Consider the following 27,398-nt stretch of genomic DNA (forward strand, 5'->3'; position numbering starts at 1 on the left):
GGGAGGGCGGGCTGTTGTGGCGGCTGCTGGGCGTCGCCCGCGGCGACAGATGTACGCCAGCGTAGGCCACGGTGTGTGATTACCAGCCAGCCAGCCCGCCTGCGGCCCCGATATCGCGCTCTGCCTACTCCTTTCCCCCCCCCCCCCCCCCCCCCCCCCCCCCAACCACGCCACGCCGTCCCTAGAGACGAGTTGACACGGAAGGCCAATTTTCGTGCGCCCCGGAGCGACACCTCACGGCCATACGTCACGAGTTAAGCACCTGCTGTCTGCCTGCGCGCACGTTAGCCAAACCTGCGCTGTCTGGCTCTACTCGGCTGCTTCTGGTGGCTGCGAGCACTAGCCTCCTTTCCATCCCCTGAGAGGGGCGACAAAATAGGAGAAGAGTGAAGTTCTGGCTTATACGACGAAGTTTGTCAAAAGACTGCGTTACTATAGTACACGCATCAGATGTGAATGGACAAAGAGAACAGGCTGTTTGGAGTGGTGAGGCGATCAATGAGATATGCGGCGAGTGTTCATCAGAGACGAAGGTATCGTCTGGAGTGCCCAAGAGAAGTGTGCTAGGACCGTCCTTATTCTCTTCATAAATAAATGATGTGGCGGACAGGATGGGCGGCAGTCTGTGGTTGTTTGCTGACGATGCTGTGGTGTATGGGAACGTGTCGTGCTTGAGTGGCTGTAGGGCGATACGAGATGACTTAGATAACATTTCTAGTTGATGTGACGAATCTCAGCATAACATTTCTAGTTCGTGTGACGAATCGCAGCTAGCTCTAAATATGGATAAATGTAAGTTAATGCAGATGAGTAAGAAAAATAAACCCATGCTGTTCGAATACACAATTAGTACCTGTTCCTTGACGCTGGGTGTAAAGTTGCAAGGCAATATGAAATCGAATGAGCACGTAAGTACTGCAGAAGTTGTTGTTGTTGTTGTGGTCTTCAGCCCTGAGACTGGTTTGATGCAGCTCTCCATGCTACTCTATCCTGTGCAAGCTTCTTCATCTCCCAGTACCTACTGCAACCTACATCCTTCTGAATCTGCTTGGTGTATTCATCTCTTGGTCTCCCTCTACGATTTTTACCCTCCAAGCTGCCCTCCAATACTTAATTCGACTACATTCTATTATCCTCGTTTTGCTTTTGTTGATGTTCATCTTATATCTTCCTTTCAAGACACTGTCCATTCCGTTCCACTGCTCTTCCAGGTCCTTTGCTGTCTCTGGCAGAATTACAATGTCATCGGCGAACCTCAAAATTTTTATTTCTTCTCCATGGATTTTAATACCTATTCCGATTTTTTTCTTTTGTTTCCTTTACTGCTTGCTCAATATACAGATTGAATGAGATCGGGGAGAGGCTACAACCCTGTCTCACTCCCTTCCCAACCACTGCTTCCCTTTGATGTCCCTCGACTCTTATAACTGCTATCTGGTTTCTGTACAAATTGTAAATAGCCTTTCGCTCCCTGTATTTTACCCCTGCCACCTTCAGAATTTGAAAGAGAGTATTCCAGTCAACATTGTCAAAAGCTTTCTCTAAGTCTACAAATGCTAGAAACGTAGATTTGCCTTTCCTTAATCTTTCTTCTAAGATAAGTCGTAAGGTCAGTATTGCCTCAAGTGTTCCAACATTTCTACGGAATCCAAACTGATCTTCCCCGAGGTCGGCTTCTACCAGTTTTTTTCCATTCGTCTGTAAAGAATTCGCGTTAGTATTTTGCAGCTGTGACTTATTAAACTGATAGTTCGGTAATTTTGACATCTGTCAACACCTGCTTTCTTTGGGATTGGAATTATTATATTCTTCTTGAAGTCTGAGGGTATTTCGCCTGTCTCATACATCTTGCTCACCAGATGGTAGAGTTTTGTCAGGACTGGCTCTCCCAATGCCGTCAGTAGTTCTAATGGAATGAAGAAGTAGGGAAGGCGAATGGTTACATCTGTTTGTTGGGAGAATTTTAGGAAAATGTGGTTCATCTGTAAAGTGCGACCCACTGTTGAGAATTTTTCGAGTGTTTGGGATCCGCACCAGGTCGGATTCTAGGAAGACATCAAATCAATTCAGAGGCGGGCGGCTACTTTCGTTACTGGTGGATTCGAGCAACACGCAAGTATTAAGCAGATGCTTCGGCGACTGAAGTGGTAATCACTGGAAGACAGGCGACGTTTTCTTCCAGGAGCGCTATGGAGTAAATTTAGAAAACCGGCATTTGAGGCTGACAGAAGAAAGATTCTACTGCCACGAACTAAATTTCATGTTAAGGACTGTGAAGATAAGATTCGAGAGATGACGGCCCCCACGGAGGCATATAGACAGTCGTTTTTCCCTGGCTCTGTTAGCAAGTGGAACAGAAAAGTAAATGACTGGTAGTGGTACAGTGTACCCTCCGCCACCTACCATACCGTGGCTTGCGAAGTATGTATGTATGTAGATGTACATGTAGCAATCGCAGTGCTGTTGTTAGTAATATAAAACTTTTGTGTGTCTGCTCCTGATGAGATTACAGCTCACACTGATGTACTACTCGCAGCCAAGCGTTCTATATCTCATGATGGTACGCAAGAAACGCAAACCGAATGCATGTCAATAAAAGTGCTTTCCCAACAGGGCATAAGACTTTTAAATTACTAGAAATAAAATATATATACAGCTGCAACCTTCCACCTGTCTATAAATCTTGTAACTGTGTCTTTGCAGCGGTGGTTGGCAAAGCTACAAGCGCACAATAACACTCCGATTCGCACCCACCTGTTTTCAATGACGAGTCTCAGCGACACTGTAACATGCAGAATTTACCTATCTACTTTTACTGCACAAGGTCCTCCGAAGTTGCTCTCCTCCTGGTAACACATTCCTACACTTTTAATAATGTAATAGACCACAGAAGAATTGGTCCGTCAGTAAATAAATACCAAACTCACCTGATATTCCTCTTTAATATGTTTTTTTTTCTGTTTACGGAAGTTAACATACACATAAGCGAGATGACTTGCCAGCTTAATGTACGTTACAAATAACACTGAGACTGGTATACCTGGCAACTGGACACCTCTTTATCTTCACCGTAGCACGCTTACTGCATTCCTAAAGGGACATTTTCTAAATTCTTGAGTACAATTCTGGCTGCCATTTACGTAGTGACTTCACGAAGTAAGTTACAAATATTGTCCCACGTAAGACCATTGAGGTGCAAGAGTACCGCATTGTCAGAAGTAGGGCTGATGATATTCTTAAAAATTATCGGTAATCGATATATCCACATTCAAAAAAGTATATATGAAGGCAGTATCTGTTCCCGAAAGAACAGATACCACTGATGACGGTGCAGCGTCTCCAGAGTGAAATGATAATTAAATCGACACCCTAGCTGCAAACAGGCGTTGATATACATCATTGGGGACATGTTAAAAAAGCGGCCCTGACCGGGACTCGATCATGGGATCTCCTGCTTGCATGGCAGACACTCTATCCATCTGAGCCACCGAGGGCACAGAGGACAGTGCGCCTGCAGGGACTTATCCCTTGCATACTCCCTGTGAGACCCACATTCCCATTATGTCCACAACACTACATTCGTAGTGCGCCTAATAGATGTTCGCCATCACACTCATTACTCGTGGTACATTAATCTACCAAGTCCCGTACGAGTTGGAGCACAGCGTATGCGTTCGCACAAGAAGGTCAATGGCGGGTAGCCATATTTTAACTACACTCCTGGAAACTGAAATAAGAACACCGTGAATTCATTGTCCCAGGAAGGGGAAACTTTATTGACACATTCCTGGGGTCAGATACATCACATGATCACACTGACAGAACCACAGGCACATAGACACAGGCAACAGAGTATGCACAATGTCGGCACTAGTACAGTGTATATCCACCTTTCGCAGCAATGCAGGCTGCTATTCTCCCATGGAGACGATCTTAGAGATGCTGGATGTAGTCCTGTGGAACGGCTTGCCATGCCATTTCCACCTGGCGCCTCAGTTGGACCAGCGTTCGTGCTGGACGTGCAGACCGCGTGAGACGACGCTTCATCCAGTCCCAAACATGCCCAATGGGGGACAGATCCGGAGATCTTGCTGGCCAGGGTAGTTGACTTACACCTTCTAGAGCACGTTGGGTGGCACGGGATACATGCGGACGCGCATTCTCCTGTTGGAACAGCAAGTTCCCTTGCCGGTCTAGGAATGGTAGAACGATGGGTTCGATGACGGTTTGGATGTACCGTGCACTATTCAGTGTCCCCTCGACGATCGACAGTGGTGTACGGCCAGTGTAGGAGATCGCTCCCCACACCATGATGCCGGGTGTTGGCCCTGTGTGCCTCGGTCGTATGCAGTCCTGATTGTGGCGCTCACCTGCACGGCGCCAAACACGCATACGACCATCATTGGCACCAAGGCAGAAGCGACTCTCATCGCTGAAGACGACACGTCTCCATTCGTCCCTCCATTCACGCCTGTCGCGACACCACTGGAGGCGGGCTGCACGATGTTGGGGCGTGAGCGGAAGACGGCCTAACGGTGTGCGGGACCGTAGCCCAGCTTCATGGAGACGGTTGCGAATGGTCCTCGCCGATACCCCAGGAGCAACAGTGTCCCTAATTTGCTGGGAAGTGGCGGTGCGGTCCCCTACGGCACTGCGTAGGATCCTACGGTCTTGGCGTGCCTCCGTGCGTCGCTGCGGTCCGGTCCCAGGTCGACGGGCACGTGCACCTTCCGCCGACCACTGGCGACAACATCGATGTACTGTGGAGACCTCACGCCCCACGTGTTGAGCAATTCGGCGGTACGTCCACCCGGCCTCCCGCATGTCCACTATACGCCCTCGCTCAAAGTCCGTCAACTGCACATACGGTTCACGTCCACGCTGTCGCGGCATGCTACCAGTGTTAAAGACTGCGATGGAGCTCCGTATGCCACGGCAAACTGGCTGACACTGACGGAGGCGGTGCACAAATGCTGCGCAGCTAGCGCCATTCGACGGCCAACACCGCGGTTCCTGGTGTGTCCGCTGTGCCGTGCGTGTGATCATTGCTTGTACAGCCCTCTCGCAGTGTCCGGAGCAAGTATGGTGGGTCTGACACACCGGTGTCCAGGTGTTCTTTTTTCCATTTCCAGGAGTGTATATATGAGGTAGTATCTGTTCCCGAAAGAACAGATACCATTGATGACCGTGCAACTTCTCTATAATGAAATGATAATTAAATCGACACCCTAACTGTAAGCAGGCGTTGATATACATCATTGGGGACATTTTGAAAATGTGTTCCCCGACAGTGACTCGAAACCGGGATATCCTGCTTACATGTATATCAACGCCTGTTTGCTGCTAGGATGTCGATTTAATTATCATTTCATAAGAAATAATTATCGGTCCTCAGTACACCAAGAAAAATATCGATATATCGGCCGAAAAAATGTCGACGTATTGGCCTATAAAAATATCGGCTGCACATTGTAAATATGCTGCCGATTTTACAGCTGTATATTTTTAAGTATTGATATTTATTATTAGACATTCTGAATATCAACAGGCTAGTAGCCTACTTATCACTCTTAGAGCAAGAATTGAAAGAAAAACGATCCATGTTCACGTTTGGCGATAACCACTTTGCTAACAACGGTAACTGCATGTAAAGGGCACAATAAAAGGTGTACCATGGGTCCGTAGTTCGGTTTCGTCACATATCCACTCCTTCAAAGTTGTGTTCTATTACTATTTCAAAAGAACAATTTTAAATATTTACGGAAAAAATTTTAAAAAGTGAAATTACCATTTCGATATTATCGTGGGGAGAAATAACGCCGATATGCATTGCCATTTTTTGAAAAAATATCGTTTTTTTATCAGCAGCCCTAATAAGAAGAGAGCACATATTCAGCGTCTCCTCCAGACACGGTCCTGCTTCTGCACAGACGACTGGTTCACGACAGTGCGCGAATGACATGGCAGCTGGAAACCTACTACAGACTTGAAGTACGCGGGACAATACGATTCCTTTTGGCAAATCGTCTAGATTGCACAGAGATATACCGTGAAATACTGATTGTATAAGGGGCAAGTGCAATGTCGCGTATCGTTGAAACATAAAGTATTATCAGCGATGACAAGCAAGCTAAAGTCCTAGATGCGAATCGAGACTGACAGAAAGTTTAGCAGCCATAGTGAAAGACCGCACAGAGGGTGGTGATCCTGAAGGGGAAGTACGGATCTTGCGTCATTAGAATTCCATCTGTTCCACACGCTGGAAGAACAACTGGGGAAAAAAGAGATTTTACAGCGGTGAGACGTTCACACAGGAGTTCTCGAACGGCTCTCTGAACAGGAACGGACGCTCCACGTCGAGGAACTGAACGATAGTAAACAACTGTCGGACGTTCTAGTTCCGACAGTTGTTAGGAAGACTTGGTGACTGCCTTGAAAAATAGTGCCATGTACCTGTGTCAAAGCCGCGCCAGACTAGCCGAGCGGTCTTAGGCGTTGCAGTTCTGGACTGTGCGGCTGGTACCTGCGGAGGTTCGAGTCCTCCCTCGGGCATGGGTGTGTGTGTTTGTCCTTAGGACAATTTAGGTTAGGTAGTGTGTAAACAGATCTCGGGGAAGATCAGTCTGGATTCCGTAGAAATGTTGGAACACGTGAGGCAATACTGACCCTAAGACTTATCTTAGAAAATAGATTAAGGAAAGGAAAACCTACGTTTCTAGCATTTGTAGACTTGGAGAAAGTTTTTGACAATGTTGATTGGAATACTCTCTTTCAAATTCTGAAGGTGGCAGGGGTAAAATACAGGGAGCGAAAGGCTATTTACAATTTGTACAGAAAGAAGATGGCAGTCATACGAGTCGAGGGGTGTGAAAGGGAAGCAATGGTTGGGAAGGGAGTGAGACAGGGTTGTAGCCTATCCCCGATGTTATTCAATCTGTATATTGAGCAAGCAGTAAAGGAAACAAAAGAAAAGTTCGGAGTAGGTATTAAAATCCATGGAGAAGAAATAAAAACTTTGAGGTTCGCCGATGACATTGTTATTCTGTCAGAGACAGCAAAAGCAGTTGAACGGAATGAACAGTTTCTTGAAAGGAGGGTATAAGATGAACATCAACGAAAACAAAACGATAATAATGGAGTTTAGTCGAATTAAGTCGGGTGATGCTGAGGGAATTACATTAGGAAATGAGACACTTAAAGTAGTAAAGGAGTTTTGGTATTTGGGGAGCAAAATAACTGATGATGGTCGAAGTAGAGAGGATATAAAATGTAGACTGGCAATGACAAGGAAAGCTTTTCTGACGAAGAAAAATTTGTTAACAATGAGTATAGATTTTAATGTCAGGAAGTCGTTTCTGAAAGAATTTGTATAGAGTGTAGCCATGTATAGAAGTGAAACGTGGACAATAAATAGTTTAGAGAAGAAGAGAATAGAAGCTTTCGAAATGTGGTGCTACAGAAGAATGCTGAAGATTAGATGGGTAGATCACATAACTAATGAGGAGGTATTGAATAGAATTGGGGAGAAGAAGAGTTTGTGGCACAACTTGACTAGAAGAAGGGATCGGTTGGTAGGACATGTTTTGAGGCATCAAGGGATCACAAATTTAGCATTTGAGGGCAGCGTGGAGGGTAAAAATCGTAGAGGGAGACCAAGAGATGAATACACTAAGCAGATTCAGAAGGATGTAGGCTGAGGCAAGTACTGGGAGATGAAGAAGCTTGCACAGGATAGAGTAGCATGGAGAGCTGCATCAAACCAGTCTCAGGACTGAAGACCACAACAACAACAACTTCGGGACTGATGACCTTAGCAGTTAAGTCTCATAAGATTTCACACACATTTGAACACCTGTGTCAAAGTGTCGTGGAGCATTCAATAAAAGTTACTTGGCCTGGATGGCATAACAATGTTGACTTATTTTCTGAAGTCCCTTCACACAGTACCCTAAAGATACATCGTAAAGTAATGCTTTTATCTGAACATGTCTTCTTTGTTAGTCAAGATCCTGATAATTCACAAGTGCTCTAAATAAAACGTTTCTTTTTCTTAAATTTGTAACCAAATCTTGTATTACTGTGCAAAAGACCCATCATTCAGTAACCATTGCAATAACAACACTGTTGAATTTGCTCTAAATCTATGAAGACACAAATAAATTTCCTGTTTCCACTTCATCGTAATGTTTACAGTCATTGACGAAAGTAAAAAATTATTATCATTACAATGAAATTAAAATACTTTTACATATTGACTGTGTGGAGTAATACGTACCTCAGCAGCTTCGTGTTCTCCATTAAAATAGTTTTCGAATATATTATGCTGTGAGACCAAGACGCTGGTGGTTCGTCATATTGTTTATTGAAATAAGCCTATTTCGGCGTGATTTCCATCTTCAGGTTATATCAAGTGGTCCTGATATCCATATGGCATTGATGCCTCCGTTGCTTTCACAACACTGTATAACTTTCCTCCTTTGATATTGGATATTAAACTTTCGGTGGAGCAGTTATTTGTGAAGCTGTCGAATTATGTAAGTTTATTTCATAATGAAGTTACTTGACAACTGTATTGACAGTTTAGTCAGCAAGTAACTGCTCCAGCAAAACTTTAACGCCTAGTATAGCTCCACCAACATCAAAGTAGCGAACTTATAGTGTGACAGCAACTGAAACATCTATATCATTTGGATATGACGACCACCTGATATAACTTGAAGATGGCAATCACGCTGAAACAGGCCTATTGTAAAATGGAAATGGGTGTATGCCATCGTTGGAGTGGAGGCCCCATGTGGGGAAGTTCGGCCGCCACGTGCAAGTCTTATCGCAGTCGACGCCACACTGGGCGACTTGCGCGCCGGTGATGAGAATGAAATGACGAGGAGGACAACACAACACCCAGTCCGCGAGCGGAGAAAATCTCCAACTAGGCCAGGAATCGAACCCGGGCCCGCTTGCATGGGAGGCGAGCACGTTACCACCCAGCTAAGCAGACGGACAGGCCTATCGTAATAAGCAGTATAATGGAACACAGCAGCGTTTACGTTCATAGCATAATATATAATGTACTTACAAGGGGGTGGGCAGCCTGACGACTAGGGAGGGGGGGGGGGGGGCGGGCAGCAGGTAAATGGATCAGATATGTATATATAATGTATGTGTGTTACAAGAAAAAAAAAAAAAAAAAAAAAAAAAAAAAAAAAAAACAGGAATAAAAATTTAAGAAACCAAATAAAATTTATTGCAACACAGATTTAGTTCTCTTTTCTTCTCTCGTTGTAAAACATTTATTAATTTTCATCATGGTCTCTTAAAATAAGCTTTATGTAAATGTTTATTAATCTGCTTAATATCACATCACAGTAATACTGCACAGGGGAGAGCAGGAAAATTTTAATGCTTTTCCCATGACAGAGAAGATGTTTCCCGACGAGACATCAACAACAGTTACTTTCGTTGAATTCTGTTTATTGAGGTACAGTATCCACTAATTTTTTATTTCAGTTTTTTTATGTTTAAAGTTGTGGGTAGATTTCACAAGCTTTTGTTATGTTTTCCACTGCCGTTAAATATAATCCAAGCAATCAAAACAGTTTAAGACAGCACAATCAGGGCCAGCGTTAGGGGACAAAAGTACCCCGGGTGGAGGTCCCCGAAGGGGGATCGTCGGCCCAGGTGCCTAAACAAATACACAAGAAACGCAAGTTTAGTATCTGCACTATGATTTTGAACGAAAGTGTGGGGGAAGAGGCCCTCACTGAACTTGCTGGAGTGTTTAAAAAACACATATATACGTATATACATAGCTCGCAATTAAATTGATGGAAAATACTATTGGATTTATGTAAACTGTGAGCATTAAAAAAGTTTCTTAAAAAAGACCTGAGCAAAAGGGCGTCAACAGCCAATATATTAGTGGAGTAGCATGAGAAAGAGGATAAGAAAATGAATAAATTCTTGTACAATGATTCAAGTAGGAAATTGTTTATTAATAGTTAATATTACTAATAATTAAAATAAATATTTTAACGGCTTACATTTAAGAGAAATTTGTTAAAACACAGTCTTCACGATATTTTTGTAAATTCCTGCAATATTTTGTCCATGAAAACTTCTTTACTGTCAAAAATTAATTTTCTGTGGATGCTCATCATGGCGAGGGCATTGAGACGACTTTCTATCACCGTGCTTCTCAACCAAGGTTTTATTCGTCTTAAACTGTAGAAGGATCGTTCGATAGTTCATGTTGTACAAGGGAGAGTAATCAAAATTTTAAAATTTTTTTTTTTGCCTTCTGGAAAGAAGTTTTTCTTTAATTAGGTCAGAAATAGTTAGCTCCTCTTGGTTATGTGTATTCTGCCGTAATTTTTTCCCCAAGTTCCGTTTCAATTTTAATGTTTGACAAATGGTAAAATTACGCGAAGGTTTCACAAGCTTCTGTCAGTTGATCAATTGACATGGTTTCATTTGCGCTGGATGTGTAATGTAGAGCTACGAAGATCAAGTAAAAGCGAACAAACCTCACGACTCGTGCGGTAGCGTTCTCGCTTCCCGCGCCCGGGTGACCGGGTTCGATTCCCGGCGGGGTGAGGGATTTTCTCTGCCTCGTGATGACTGGGTGTTGTGTGATGTCCTTAGGTTAGTTATTTTTAAGTAGTTCTAAGTTCTAGGGCACTGATGACCATAGATGTTAAGTCCCACAGTGCTCAGAGCCATTTTTTGAAACCACACGACACGGCCCAACAGTGCACCTTGCCGGTGGAGCCCTTTTCTAAATGTCTCTACTTTCTTAGCTTGCAGTGGGATTTGACTTTGAGAAACAGAACTATTTAATTTTAATTTTAAACTATTCTTCAAATGAAGGCAGCCATGATCGGGAGAACTGAGTTCTCGTGTCCAGTACAAATTAAGAAAATAATCTTCGAGTATCTAGGGGTGGGGGGGGGCGTGGCGGCAGATTCCGGTCCTGATGCTCTGATTTAGATTTTCCGCGGTTTCTAAATCGTTTAAGGCAAATGCTGAGGTGGTCCTTTGAAAGAGTGCACCCGATTTCCTTCCCCATCCTTCCTGAATCCAAGTTTGTGCACCGTTTCTAAAGACCTCGTTGTCGACGGGACGTTAGCCACTGATCTTCCGTCCTTCCTCTATAAACGGCTTTTAATGTTCTTACTGTCAGGTCAACTCGTATCACAGTGAACCAGTATGGTGCTTGTTCAAGCCAGGGGACGTTTGTGCAAGTTTTCCTTGCTTATGGAAGCAAGACTCTATCCACAGCCTACGGGATTCAGAGCTTGACAACTCACAGTTAGACCGGATGACGTCACCAGTTAAGTGCCAATCTCTTAGGCTTCCAATTCGGGATTCATGCGTTCAGTATACTTTTAGTGGCAGTGTGAGTACCATCGTCTCCATTTTAGCTTTTCTTGAGTTGTATTTGTTTCAAGATTTGCACGTCGACATATTAGGAAACGGTCCACAAGCTGCCGGAGACACTTGGCAAGTGCAAACAGTCTCTGCTTAATTGTGAGTAGCATGTTTTTCTTGCAGTTGAAAAGGATATATCAGTCTGGTACTTGTCGTGGGCGTTCGAAATGAGACGTACTTGCTGTGTACCAGGTTATACTACATATTAAAGGACGAAACCGGAAAGAAATATTTTAACATTTTCGTTTCCAAAAGACGCATACATTCGGACTGTGTAGTTGCGAGCAATTCATCGCAAAATTTTATTCCATGTGCTAAGCATTTCGCCGAGAAGTGGTTAATAAAGATAAAATGAAGAGAGCAATGTTTCTATGTTAAAAGTTGGTGGGATAGTTCAAATGGCTCTGAGCACTATGGGACTTAACATCTATGGTCATCAGTCCCCTAGAACTTAGAACTACTTAAACCTAACTAACCTAAGGACAGCACACAACACCCAGCCATCACGAGGCAGAGAAAATCCCTGACCCCGCCGGGAATCGAACCCGGGAACCCGGGCGTGGGAAGCGAGAACGCTACCGCACGACCACGAGATGCGGGCGGTGGGATAGTTCCCAACTCGACAGCAGATGCTGTTCCTTCTTTCTTTCCTGGACAATCATACTACATGTCTTTTCACTTTTCTGTTGAAAAGAAACCGCTGGAAGAAAGAGCAAAAAAGATGGTGAGGTGGGAGGAACGAATTTTAGTGAAGGTGTGAACAGAACGAGATAACAAACATTGATGATTTCATGAATGCAGTGAAAGAACTACGTCTGCATGACTTTTACAATACGATTGCCACGAAATTCGTTTTATTTTATAGACTTTGTATTCTTTAAAACTTTTAAGAGGTTTCAGTGTGGAAATATATTTTGATAGGTGTAAGGTGCTTTTAAGCAAGTGCACATCGATACTGATACTCTAATTTGCAGCAGATATTCTACATTACAGAACTTGCTTTGAAATACGAGTAGCTTTGAGAATGGCGCCTGTGTGGATATTACGGTCACATTAGACAATATTTGCTCCACAATGGACCAATGCATTAGCGACTTAATAAACGATACTGACCAGTTAAGTTTTACTAGAAGGAGCAAACTGACAATAACTTACATTACCGACCATCATGCTCCCCAGAGACTATCCTGTGAGATTCTTCAGTGTTTTTTTCCCCATTTCCTTGTGCTTACACCCATATTAAGAATTCGCGCGTGTTGCCATCACTCCATACATCGTACTTGAGGAAAGTTTCGGGTGAAATGAAGAATGAAGTCGGATTGAAAGAGGGCCAGGTCGCTTATTTAAGAGTGAAATGTAACCGGTTCCATCCACATGAGAAAATTATGAATCTCCTTTTAGACGAAACACATATTTTGCATTCAGAGGTATGCGTGTAGAGGGAATCTCGGAAAACAATGATGCTGCTACCAAAATCAAAGATTATACTGTATGCTGACATTTCTATATACCGATAAGGATGTAACTGGCCTTTTTTCTACACGTCATGAGAGTTCTTTCTGCTAAGGTCATTCAAAAAATGTTCAGATGTGTGTGAATTCCTAAGGGATCAAACTACTGAAGTCATCGGTCCCTAGACTTACACACTACTAAAATAACTTAAACTAACTCATGTTAAGAACAACAAACCCACCCATATCCAAGGGAGGACTCGAAACTCCGACGGCAGGAGACGAGCAGTCCGCGACATTGCACCTCTAACCATGCGGCCACTCCGTGTGTGGTCATTAAAGCAATACTAAGAGATGTGGGGAAAGTTACTCAGATTTCCCCAATAAATGCAGATTTATTGGTGGTGGTATGTGTTTTCAATTTTTTTCGTTTTGAATGTTTGCTTTTCCTGTGTCTCGCTATATAAAAGCTGTATTTTGACATTAGATTAAGTTCCAGGATTGCGTACTTGATAAAAGCTTAAAAGTGGACCAATTTCTTATGTATTTGCCTTTGAGCTATGTTGTACTGATACTGTTAAAAGTTGATATTATTTTACACTCAAGAGCCAAAGAAACTGGCACACCTGCCTAGTATCGCGTAGGGTCCCCGAGAGCACGCGGAAGTGCCGCAACACGACGTGGCGTGGACTCTACTAATGTTTGAAGTAGTGCTCGAGGGAACTGCAGGGCTGTCCATGCTGCAGGGCTGTCTATAAATGCGGAAGAGTACGAGGGGATGGAGATCTCTTCTGAACAGCACGCTGCAAGGCATCATAGTGAAACGTCCCCTTAGAAAAATTAATGAATTACTGTGCTGATAAACCTTTTACATTATTTGATTTTCAAACAGCTGAGCAGAACTGAACGTACTCAGACATTTCGCTCTTTACCTATTCTGGTCAGCACTAAACTGACACACAATATTTTTAGCGCAACTCAATCCGACTTTCAATAATCCCTACAAAAGAATGGCCCTGACTAACATTAACCTATACCTTTCACAAATCACTTACCTCACAAAAATCTTCGTTACTCTAACTACTGCAATACAGCGAGCGCCACTACTGCCAGCTAAATAAAAGATTCAAACTACTGAAGGCAGTAACTACTGATAGGCATAGTTAGCAAATGAAAGATTTTGATAGAGAACAAACAATGTATTTACCTTAATAGTGTTCAAAAGTCATAATATACATAGCAGTTCATGGCATCCAGTCTTACAAATTTACTGACTCTGATGGACACACATCCAGATCATCCGCTCTCAAAACTCCACCATTTCTCTCCCCACATCCACCACTGCTGGCGGCTCACCTCCAACTGCGCAACACTACGCGCTGTTAACAGCCAACTGCCCAACACTACAATAGCAAATTCCAATAATGCAAACCAGCCACAGACTGCACAAAGCACAGTCAGTGATTTTCATATAGAGCGCTAGGTGATGTTACCAACATAAAAACCTAAACAGCCTACTTACAATAGATATCATCAGTACTGTTCATTTCTGGGTTGTTTGGTGGCCAGCGGAAGTGTTTAAACTCAGAAGAGTGTTCTTGGAGCCACTCTGTGGCAGTTCTCCACGCGTGGGGTGTCGCGTTGTCGTACTGGAATTGCCGAAGTCCGTCGGAATGCTCAATGGACATGAATAGATACAAGTGATCAGACATGATGATTACGTACGTGTCATCTGTCAGAGTCGTATCCAGACGTGTAAGGGTTCCATATCACTCCAACTGCCCACGCCCCCACACTAATACAGAGCCTCCACCAGCTTGAACTGCCCCTGCTAACATGTAGGGTCCATGGATTCATGATCTTGTCTCCATACCTGTACACGTACATCCGCTCGACACAATTTGAAGCGAGACTCGTCCGACCAGGCAACATTTTTCGAGTCATCAACAGTCCAATGTCAGTGTTGACGGGCACAGGCTTTGTGTCGTGCATTCATCAAGGATACACGAGTGAGCCTTCGGCTCCGTAAGCCCATATCGATGGTGTTTTGCTAAATGGTTCGCAAGCTGTCACTTGTTGATGGCCCAGCATTGAAATCTGCGGCAATTTGCAGAAGGGTTGCACTTCTGTCACGTCGAACAATTCTCTTCAGTCGTCGTTGGTAACGTTCTTGCAGGATCTTTTTCCGGCCGCAGCGGTGTCTGAGATTTGATGTTTTACCATATTCCTGGTATTCACGGTACACTTGTGAAATGGTCGTACGGGAAAATCTCCACTTCATCGCTACCTCTGAAATTCTGTGTCTTATCGCGCGTGTGCCACACCATGTTCAGACTCACTTGGATCTTGATAACCTGCCATTGTAGCAGCAGTAACCGTTGTAACACTTGCGCCAGACATTTTTTGTCTTATATAGGCGTTGCCGACCGCAGAGCCGTATTCTGCCTTTTTACATATCTCTGTATTTGAATACGCTCTCCTATACCAATTTATCTTGCGCTTCAGTGTATGTTCCCTTTCTCAGTTCCTCTAGAGCTGTTATGTAATCTGCATGAAATGTACTGTGTAGATGTTTGCTCCAAAATTTCACACTAGAAATCACACAGGGAGCTTCCAGCCCACTCGCGTTTGTGACTGAATTCAGGCTGTGACGTCACTGGAGACAGCCGCAGGCCTCCCACCACGTGGGCCTCGTTGTAGCCGCAGCTGCAGAAGTCCAGACGTCGCGAGGAGCGCAGAAGGCGGTGGGTGGCTGTGACCCCCGGCAGCCTGGGAGGCGGAGGCGCCATTACCGGCCAGCAGCGGCATATGGCGAACGGCAGGGGCCAGGCTCGGGTTGCCGTGGCATGGCGGGATTGGGCCGCGCCGCAGGCTGACTGCGCAATTAGGCCCTCAGGGGGAATGCCTGCCTCCATTAGGCCGCACCTCGGATTTCAGATTCCGGACTCCCGGTCCCTCGCGGTTCCGGCCGGCCCACAAAATCTCGGCGACCCACCAGCCTAGCCCGCTCACAGCTGGCGACTGTATGCCACTCCTTCCTCGCTCCCTACTAGTCTGACCTCGCTGCTCAGCGGATCCTTCGCTTCTCCATACCGTACTGTGCAAAGCACTGTCAAGTGCATGGAAGAGTGTGCTTCCCACTGTACAAACAGTGACCTGTATGAACATCACAGGCTGGCGAAGGCGCCGCCACATTTAATGCCAACAGGAATGAATATACACTGGTGTCCAAAATTAAAGAAGCAAACCACTATTTCCCCATACTGTGTCTAATCCACGATATAATCATAGAAACTGTCAACCAAAAGTCCGTATGGTCGTGTTCTACATGGAAGATGGCATTCTGGTCAATGGATAACCGTGACAACGATGACATCTGGGCACCTATGAAATGAGGTAGAATCACATCGACAATACACAGTGATAGGCAATGCAATATGGCACAGGAAAGGTGCCTACCAGACTCTCTGAGGTTGAGGGTCGTACAAAGAAAGGAACAGGACAGCCGCAAACTGATTTGGCTTAATGTGAATTCCGCTGTTTGTCGGATGTGATGGCAGTATGCTGACACCAAAACTGTATGCTGAAGACCAGGCCAGGGCTGGTCACGTGTGACATCAAAAGAGAGGACCGTTATTTGGCTGTAAGGGCACGACATTACCTCCCTAGTACTGCAAGCAACTGACATGTAAGCTGGCAGTATTCAATGGACGTATTGTTTCGAGGCAAACGGTGTGCAGAAGGTTTGAGCAGAATGACCTTTATTGTCTATTCTACCTTTGACGTGTCTTCACAGAAGGGAACGTCTAGAGTCGAGTCATCAGCAAGTCACCTGGACGGTCGAACAGTGGGCCAATGTTGTTTTGACAGGTGGGTCCCCTTTTAGTCTGGAGGGCAATTCTCGATGGATTCGCGTCTTAAGGGAACATGGAACACAATTTCGTGACCCAAACACCGAGGAAAGAGACCGAGATCCAAGAGGGTCCCTAATGGTGTGGGTAGGGATTATGTTTACCTCATGAACCTCTCTTCATGAAATTGTTCAGGTCAGTCGGCTAAGTTTAACTGCTATCAGGTATCGTGACGAGATCTTGAGATCTCATCTGCGGTTGATGCGAGGTACTGTGGGCACAGGCATCGTATTGATGGACGATAATGTTCGACCTCATAGAGCACGGGTGGTTGATGTTTTCTTGGAAACGGAAGATATTGCACTCAGGGCGTGGCCTGGTTGCTCTCCTAATTTGAATGCCATAGGGCATGTGTGGGATGCACTAGAGACACGGCTTGCATCGCGTCAGCACCCACCAACCACTCTCCAAGACTGTGAGTAGCTTCCGGGAAGAATGGCATTACTGCTTCAGCATAAGACTGATAACATTATTCGCAGCATGCCCCTTCGTTGTCACGCCTGTATTGCTGCCAGAGGTGGTCACACCCCATACTGAGCACACTAACCAGTTGTCGAAATGTGCAAAACTGTTCAGTTGGCACAAACGAAGAGCATTTTTGTCTACCGTTATGCAAGTTTCAGTTGTTTGCATTCTGTATTCATTACTTTGTTGTTACTTTACTATCACTTTTTATACAGTTTTGTGGTAAAACAAACGCAACCTTGGAAAACTTCCTTAAATGCTTTAATGTTGTACACCAGTGTATTTGCAGCCGTCAGCTGTATAATGGAATAACGACAATGAAAATATGTGTCGGACTGGGACTCGAAACCAGATTTATGGCTTATCGCGAGCAGTCGCCCCACAGTCAGGCTATCCGAGCACGCTTCACAGCCAGACCCAAACTGCCATTTTGAAAGGTAAGGCAGTACTGACCGCCACGCTATGCAATACTACCTCGCCTGCTGCCGCTCATTCACCTTCCTGTTTGTAGCACGATTCTGCTGTCCCCTTCGTTTTAAACATGGTCTACTGCTTCTAGTGCTCTGTTGACATGAATGTTGGGGAGCGGCTCTAAGGCAACTATCTTCCGACGACAACTTATTAAAAATAATCTTTATCAGCTGAGGATGCGTCTTCAAGTGACGCGAAACCGGTCGTGACTTTTAATACAAAGTATTCAAGAGCCAGTGCGGATTATTTCTTTCAAAATGTGGAAATTTCGCTGCTATTGCTCACAGTTTAAAATAGAATATGTCTACAACCTGCTCTCGTACATCCTTTATGTATACTCTCGTACAAGGGAGATATTTTATAAGGGGCGTTCAAAAAGAAGCGAGCCGGAGGCATAATTACAGAAACCAGTACCTGTATGTTAGAAGTACTGACCTTGACTGTTGAGACACTTGTCCCAGTGACACAAGGCGGTGAATGGCTGTCTCATGAAATTCCCAGTACTGCACGTACAGGTAGACATCGGCGTCCACACGAGTGCAGGAAAGGTTATGCTGACGTTCTTCTCTGACCAAGATGGCCCCCTTCTGATTCTCTTCCTGCAGCACGGAACAATAATGAATGCCCAGCGTTACTCTCAGACCTTGACCACCCCTCGCCAATCGATAAAATCAAAACGACCAGGCAATCTCACCCGTGGGATCATTCTGCTCCAGGACCATGCAAAGCCTCATGAGGCGAACACAGTCGCAGCACTCCTGCAGAAATTCAAATGGGAGGTTCTCGGCCACCCTCCGTACAGTCCGGACCTCTCTCTCTGCGATTGGTCCTCTTAAAAAGGCTCTGAGGGGCAAACGATTCACCTCGCACGACGACGTCCAGCTGTACGTGCGGAACTGGTTCACATTGCAGCCCCGGGAATTTTATGAGACAGCCATTCACCGCCATGTGTTACATAGGGACGAGTGTCTCAACAGCCAGGGTCAATACTTCTAACATTCAGGTACTGGTTTGTGTAATTATGCCTCCGGCTCGTTTCTTTGTGAACGCCCCTTAGAATTGAAAGCCGCCTGCATGGTATCGGAGTATAAATACGATACTGCAGTGCCTGCTTTAGTCAGAAGTACTCCGAACGAATAGTACATCGTACTTCTGAACAACGCAGGCATTACAACATCGTACTAGCCGCTATGTTTTGCAGCACCGTGTTGAATGATACTAATGGTCTGCTAGTACCTAACCATGTATTTCCTTGTTATGCAATAAGATTTTCTAATGTTAGACGCAATTTATTGTTTATTTATTGACCGCACGACGAGTTTCGAGGAATAATTCCCAACATGAATTGCGTTTTTCCTGTATTATGGCATCAAAAGCGTGCGAGCTGCTGACTACCGAAATGTAAACACGCCCATTTGTATAATTACTGATATATCTTACCCTACAGACAATGGAGCATGTCTTTATAACTTATACTTACAATTATTACGCCTTTGATTTTAATGAAGTTTTGTGTCTTTTACGCTGGGAAATTCGCTGTTACGCGCTTATTAGTTATATTTATGTATGGCGTTAGTATTTATTGAAAAATCAAACGATCGTGCAGGTACATAACCATCTTAGCACATGATTCGAAAGCTTAATTATCGCCGCTTTTGAGGAGATTTCAAGTAATGTCGGCTAGAGTAATTTGTTCTAGCGTCGTGTTGTTCTTGTGTAGCTTCCAGCAGTTCTATTGGAAGGCTGGACCGTCAAGTTTCACGTCTCTTTATCGGAAAAGAGCAACATACAGAATATCTTACTGAGTAGGCCGGCACTTGTTTTCACTATATGTTGGTCACACATCGTTGTGTTAGCTCCTCGATTTTTCAAAAACACTGTGTATAAGAAAGTCTAGCTTAATTAGAGTTTATATACAGCACATGTTTATAGTTATAATTGCTGTTTAATACGTAATTTTACTCCAGACAAACAGAGTTCTTGTCAATTCATTGAGGTGCAGTAGGGAGGTCGAGTGCTTGACATTTCAGATGACTTTAAACACAAGAACCGTTAGAAGTGAAAATATACCGATAGTTAGCTAAAGTACGACATTCCATCTGTCTCATTACTACGATTAATACAATTGTTAACTGAGCATACATTGGGGATGATTTACAACCAATAAAAGTTCTTTAAAGTAACATATGATTTCCAGTATCTGCTGCGACTTCCGAAGGAAATGTTCACTGTGCCTGATCTTGCAAAATCTGGCGGCCTATGTTGTTTGTTGCTGCCACCTAAAGCGCTGTAATGCGTACATAGACCCTACATTGATTCGATTATACACCCATTTGGTTCCACATACTCACGCATCTACTGCATGTAAGCCTCGGTCAGGATAGAGTGATCACAGAGCACGTACTTCTACGCTGTGACCGTGGCAGGAAAGATGACTAGGACACACAAATACACACACAATATCACGCAATGACTTAGAGACGAGACCTTGAGGACCGATCTCAATCCTATGCAGGCAGCCTACCTAGGGCGCTATATAAACAGTACTTGCAGCGACGACAGTACAGACGCTAACGAGTACAGGCAACGACTGACTTCACAGTCAAGGAGAGGACTGGGGAGACAGACAACAGTAGTAATGGTAGTATGTGACACTGACACATTCGTAAAGAGACCAACAGAGAATAAGGACTAAATATAAGGGAATACAGAAAAAAAATCGGTAATGCTAAACATAGAAAACTACAAAAACCACAGTCTGTGGCAACAAAGTACATAAAAAATATCTTGTCCTTCTTAAAATTAGTGAATAATTTCTTATAAACTCAAATTTGTATATGTACAGAGCGTAAAGGTCATTTTTGTTGGTTAGTAGAAAGAAAATAAAAAAAACACTAATGATGCTTTAACTTCAACGAAACATGTCTCGGGTAAACGAGAAGACACGGTCAGAAGGGCTTCAGCCTCAAGATGAATACTCACCACTTCATATTGCCAATATCAAAATACCCAGACTCGTGAACAGGGGTCGACTAGAGGTTCGTGAACTTACACCACTTATTGCCCGAACCGCCCGTTTCCGAGCCAAAAATATCCTTCTAGAATGGGAAGAGTTACTCCGAAATATAATACCATATGACATAAGCGAATGAAAATAAGCAAAGTAGACTAATTTTCGTGTCGAACGATCAGTAACTTCAGATACCGTTCGAATAGTAAAAATGCCTGCATTAAGTCTTTGAACAAGATTCTAAACGTGGGCTTTCCACGACAGTTTACTATCTATCTGAACACCTAGAAATATGAACTGTTCAGTTTCACTAATCATATGCCCATTCTATGAAATTAAAATGTCAGTTTTTGTTGAATTGTGTGTTATAAACTGTAAAAACTAGGTCTTACTGTGATTTGGCGTTAGTTTATTTTCTACAAGACATGAACTTAGGTCATGAACTGCACCATTTGAAACCGAGCCAGTGTTGCACACAACATCCTTGACTGTACGCCACTCAGACCCCACATCACAGCCATTCTCAACAGAGTGAATAATGACCTTTTGCTGTCTGTCGCTAAAGTAAGAGGTGAACCAGCTGTGAGGTACTCCCCCCACATTCCGTAATGGTCCAGCTTCTGGAGCAATATTTTGTGGTCAACAGGTCAACACAATCAAACGCATTAGTTAAATAAAAAAAATGCCTAGGGTTCGAAACCTTTTGTTTAACCCATTCAGTACCTTACAGAGAAAAGAGAATATAGCATTTTCAGTTGTTAAACGACTTCTAAAGCACACTAAAGTACATTTGATAACAGATCGTGTGATATAAAATGATCAATTATCCTTACATGCACAGACATTTCAATAACATTAGCAAACACTGATGGCATACAAACAGGTCTGAAATTGTCTACATTATCCTTTTCTCCATTTTTATAAAGCGGCTTTACTATTGAGTACTTTAATCTTTCAGGAAACTGACCATTCATAAAGGAAAAATTACAAATATGGCTAAATACGAGGCTAACATGCGCAGCACAGTACTTAAATATTATACTAGATACTCCATCATATCCATGAGAGTCCTTAGTCTTCAGTGATTTAATTATTGACTCGATCTCCCGCTTGTCTGTATCACAGAGGGGATTTCAGACTTCAGTCTCGGAAAGGCATTTGCCAAGAAAGTTATATCATTCCCTGTAGAAACTAAATTTTTAATTAATTCACTAGCAGTGCTCAGAAAATGATTGTAAAATACTATACATATATCTGATTAATCAGTAACAGGAATATGTTTACTATGAACTAACTTTATATCGTCGACATTGTGCTGCTGACCAGACACTTCCTTCACAACTGACTGTATGGTTTTAATTTTATCCTTTGAATGAGCTATTCTGTTTGCATACCACATGCTCATCCAAATAACATTTTTAAGTACCTTACAATACTGTTTGTAATGGGCTACTGTAGCTTGATTGTGACTACTTCACGCTTTGTTCTACAGGATATCCTTTCCCCACTAGTCAGCCACCCGGGATGCCTATTACTGCTAATAGCCCGTTTAGAACGTCCTAATGGAAAGAAACTCTCAAAGAGCATGAGAAATGTGTTAAGGAAAGTTTTATATTTATCATCTATGTTATCGACACTATAAACACCCTGCCACTCTCGTTTCTTGAAAAGGTTTAAAGAACTCTATATTGCTGTTACATTAACTTCCTACATAGCCGGCCGCGGTGACCGAGCGGTTCTAGACGCTTCAGTCTGGAACCGCGTGACTGCTACGGTCGCAGGTTCGAATCCTGCCTCGGGCATGGATATGTGTGATGTACTTAGGTTAGTTCGGTTTAAGAACTTCTAAGTTCTAGGGGACTGTGACCTCAGATGTTAAGTCCCATAGTGCTCAGAGCCATCTGAACCATATTTTTCCTTCATAGTTCGTAACTATATGCGACATTTGTTTGAGTACAAAAGCCTTTTAGTGTTAACATTTGTGCATCTTGGTCTGAAAGGCTTTTAACCCTTTTAGTAACAGAATGCCCATCAAGTAACGAACAATGAAGGAAAATGTTGTCTATGGCTGTGCTACTGTTCCCCTGAATCCTAGCTGTAAAAAGCACAGTCTGCATGAGATCGTATGAGCTTAGGAGATCTACCAACATTCTTTTCCTTGCAGCATCATATTCAAAATTTATATTGAAGTCCCCACTTGTAACTAATTTCTGGCACTTCCTACGAAGTGAATCAAGAAATCTCTCTAGCTAGAGCAGAAATGCTCTGATGTCAGAGTTAGGGGACCTATAAACAACAGCAATTAGAAGCTTAGTTTCACTAAATTGAGCTGCCCCTGCACAACATTTAAAATATCTGTTCAGTGCAGTGCCGTGATACGTCTTTGGACTCAAATGGAATACTGTTTTCTACGTTCATAGCCACTCCCCCACCCCGCAAGGAACTGCTTGAAAAACAGCCAGCTGATCTGTATCCTGGTAAAGGGGGCCTATGAACTGTCAAATTATTTAAGTGGTGCTATTGTATACCAATAATTTCAGAGTCAGAATCTATAAGCGGTTCGCTAACTTTATCTCTAATACCCCTTATATTTTGATGAAATATGTTGATTCCTTCTCTAATTGGAGGCATGACGTCCGCTGAAGGTGAGCCATTGGATAGAGGGACTTCCTTCAAGCAGGTATACCTATCAACTGACTTCAACCTAAAAAAAGACGCAGCTCTAACACCAACCACTACTGGAATTTTTCCATGTGTGATCCCAGAACCGTCCACCGCACCGTCACCTGTAAGCTTTGCCAGCCTCCCCTTCCCATACATACTGACGTGCAGGCCATGCCTAGTGAAACCTGATCTACTGATAGACCCAACTGGCACCACTCCAGCCCCATGTTAACGCGTCATTGGTATCAATTCAGTGCTGCAATCTTCTTACCGTTGATTGGGTGGTATTCCTTATTACACCGGCAGTTATCGAAGCACATGCTCTGACGATTCTCTCTCGCTTATCTTCAGGTGTAGTTGGAACGTCGTTATAAACAATGTCTTTTACGAATTCCCACAAGAAAAATACAGAGGCCACAAGTCTGGTGAACGAGCCAGCCCCTATCCTCCGCGTCCAGTCCAATGATTTGGAAACTGTCTCTGCAACTCATTTCTAGCCATCAGTGAAAAATGTGCCGGGCACCCATCGTATTGATACCACATTCTGTTCCTTGTTCCTAAAGGTATTTCTTCCAATAACAGGCCTAATGTTTCTTGCAGGAATGTGATGTACTTCCTACGATTAAGATTTCCTTCGATGAATTATGGGCCTATAATTCTGTCCTCCAGAATACCACACAATACATTCACCGACCACGGTTCTTGGTGTGCAACTTTCCGCAGCAAATATGGATTTTCAGTTGCGCAATAATGCATGTTAGCAAATTAACATTTCAGTGGTTCGTGACTGTAGCCTAGTCAGTAAATAAAATCAAATTAAAAAACTTGTCATCCCTCTGAATATGAAGTTGAGCCCATCGTCAGAATTCAATGCGACGACTACGATCCGTACCAGTCAATTCTTGACGGAGACTGATATGGTAAGGATGATATTTATAGCGATGCAGAACACGAACGATACTACTCGGGCTCATGCCAGATTTCCTTGCGATTTGATGTTATATAACACAAGGATCTCGAGCCATAGTGCAAAAGTACGATTTTCCTCGTTAGTAACTTTCCTTTGCCGGATATGTTTCCGATGCGTTAAAGATTCAGTTGTTCTCAATTTATCATACACATATTTAAATGTACGACGTTTAGGGTGAGTACGTTGAGGATATATTTCAGAGTATAAGTCTCTAACTCTCACTGAATTTCGTTGGCATTCTCTGTAAATGAGAAGCATATAGATTTGTTCTTCGAAGGAATACACCATTCACATTCGCTCGATTCCACTATACTGCTCTTGCCGTTCCCGTTAGTGCTGCATTGCGAAACCGTCGAATGCTGTTTACATGCAAAAGGCACGTTAGATGGATACGCCGCATTCGGCGAATTTTTACTATTTGCACGATATACGAGAGAGAATTGTCAGAGCATGTGCTTCGATAAGTGCCGAAGTATAAGGAACACCACTCAATCTATGACAAGAAGACTGCAGCACTGCCTTGATACCAATGGTCATCACTTCTAACACCTTGTGTATGTACGTTCTGCCACCTTTTCACCTTCATTGACCTTCCAAAACCTTACTGTTACACATCACTGGATTCGTCTCGTTAGCCGCTATATAAAAAAAAGTACAGAAGTATAGTATCCCATTAAAAAAAAAAAAAAAAAAGTTGACCTTCATATCTCTGGTGCGACCCAACCCAGCAAAAAAACCAAAGTCATATTACGGCCCCCGTTGTTCCATGCAGCATGTGTCCCACAAACTTTTCAGCTACTTTTATACTTTGGGAGTTATTGTAAGTGGAAGTAGTTAATGACTCACCCTCCTATATATATATACAGGGTGGTCCACTGATCGTGACCGGGTCAAGTATCTCACGAAATAAGCGTCAAACGAAAAACTACAAAGAACGAAACTTGTCTAGCCTGAAGGGGGAAACCAGATGGCCCGCTAGATGGCGCTGCCATAGGTCAAACGGGTATCAACTGCGTTTTTTTAAATAGGAACCTACATTTTTTATTACATATAGTACATATATGAAATATGAATGTTTTAGTTGTACCAGTTTTTTCACTTTGAGATAGATGGCGCTGTAATAGTCACCAGTACCAGACATATGTATGGCAGAGGTCCAAATAACTTAGAATACTAAAATTATAAACAGGATCAGAATGAAACGTGTCAGATGACAGTCAATGGAGTGCGATGAAGAAAAGTGTACATTAGCCACATTGATTTGTGAGCCTAATGTAGAAATGGATAGCACGCGGTTCCGAGCACAGCAGATATAAAACAGAGCCTAACCTAGACGTAGCATCAAGCCGAGGGTTAACGGCTCAAAAGAATGCTGAGGTCCCTGCCGTCAGATGGTTGTGGATGCTTGGAAATGAGAGTTTGAATGTGTTTAAGAGGTGTTCATCCCGGGCAGCGTTAGTGGCAGTAATCTATAAACCTACTCTTTTCTCTATCTTCCTGTTTTTATTTTCCTGTTTTCTTAACTTCTTAATACATAAATTGTTGCCGGCCGGTGTGGCCGTGCGGTTCTAGGCGCTTCAGTCTGGAACCGCGTGACCGCTACGGTCGCAGGTTCGAATCCTGCCTCGGGCATGGATGTGTGTGATGTCCTTAGGTTAGTTAGGGTTAAGTAGTTCTAACTTCTAGGGGACTGATGACCATGGATGTTAACTCCCATAGTGCTCAGAGCCATTTTGAACCATAAATCGTTAATTTACGGCATTTCTGTTTTCTAATTAGTTTTAAGTTTCCATGCGTATAAAGGTGCATTTTATTAAAACACTAAGGAACGAAATGAACACCGTTTTATGCTCATGTGAATCCTAATATTGTGAAATCACAAACTGTCCTATTCACAAGGAGGCAGTCAGAAGTAAATGGTGATAAATAAGAGACCAGGGGTTGTTCTCACTCAGTTCGCGTTTGGATCGCTGGAAGAATGAAGAGACCACAGCTCCCTTACACCAAAATACTCCGAAATTACGTCGGTGCACTTCGTATTCATCCTGCAAAAACATCGAAAATGAAGAGATAGAAACAAGGTATCTTATCAGATTATTACGCACCAGTACCATAAGCAGCAGGCTTCCTAAATAGAAATGACTTCAGGAGGCGTGGGAGTCACACAAGAAAACTTACGTGAGTTGAAGGTACCCAAAGGTACAGCTCTTCTGCGGCGCGTTATAAGCCAACCAGTGCATGAGTGCACAGCAGATACCCTACATAGTTTTTCGGTATGATAGGATGACGTGCTTATAAACGACATTATAACTCACGTGTAGGCTTCCTCCACATATGATTAACCCAACTACCTGCCTAAACGGCGAAATATTGGTGAGCAGGGTACATCGCTTCATGTGGGTTTCGACGTAATTGTAGCCTGCCACCTGCGTATACCAAAATGCAGCTTGATTTGTCCAGATGACTTTCATCCAAGCGTCGAGCGTACTGTGGCGCCGAGGCAAAACACACTACTGGCCATTAAAATCGCTACACCATGAAGATGACGTGTTACAGACGCGAAATTTAACAGACAGGAAGAAGATGCTGTGATATGCAGTGGTGACACCTACAGCGCGCTGACGTGGGGAAAGTTTCCAAGCGATTTCTCATACACAAACAGCAGTTGACCGGCGTTGCCTGGTGAAACGTTGTTGTGATGGCTCGTGTAATGCCTGGAGAAATGCGTACCATCACCTTTCCGACTTTGACAAAGGTCGGATTGTAGCCTACCGCGATTGCGGTTTATCGTAACGCGACATTGCAGTAAACGTTGGTTGAGATCCAATGACTGTTAGCAGAATACGGAATCGGTGGGTTCAGGAGACTACCGAGCGAGGTGGCGCAGTGGCACACTGGACTCGCATTCGGGAGGACGACGGTTCAATCCCGTCTCCGGCCATCCTCATTTAGGTTTTCCGTGATTTCCCTAAATCGCTTCAGGCAAATGCCGGGATGGTTCCTTTGAAAGGGCACGGGCGATTTCCTTC

This window comes from Schistocerca americana, chromosome 5 (genome assembly GCF_021461395.2).
Source record: "Schistocerca americana isolate TAMUIC-IGC-003095 chromosome 5, iqSchAmer2.1, whole genome shotgun sequence".
NCBI lineage: Eukaryota > Metazoa > Arthropoda > Insecta > Orthoptera > Acrididae > Schistocerca > Schistocerca americana.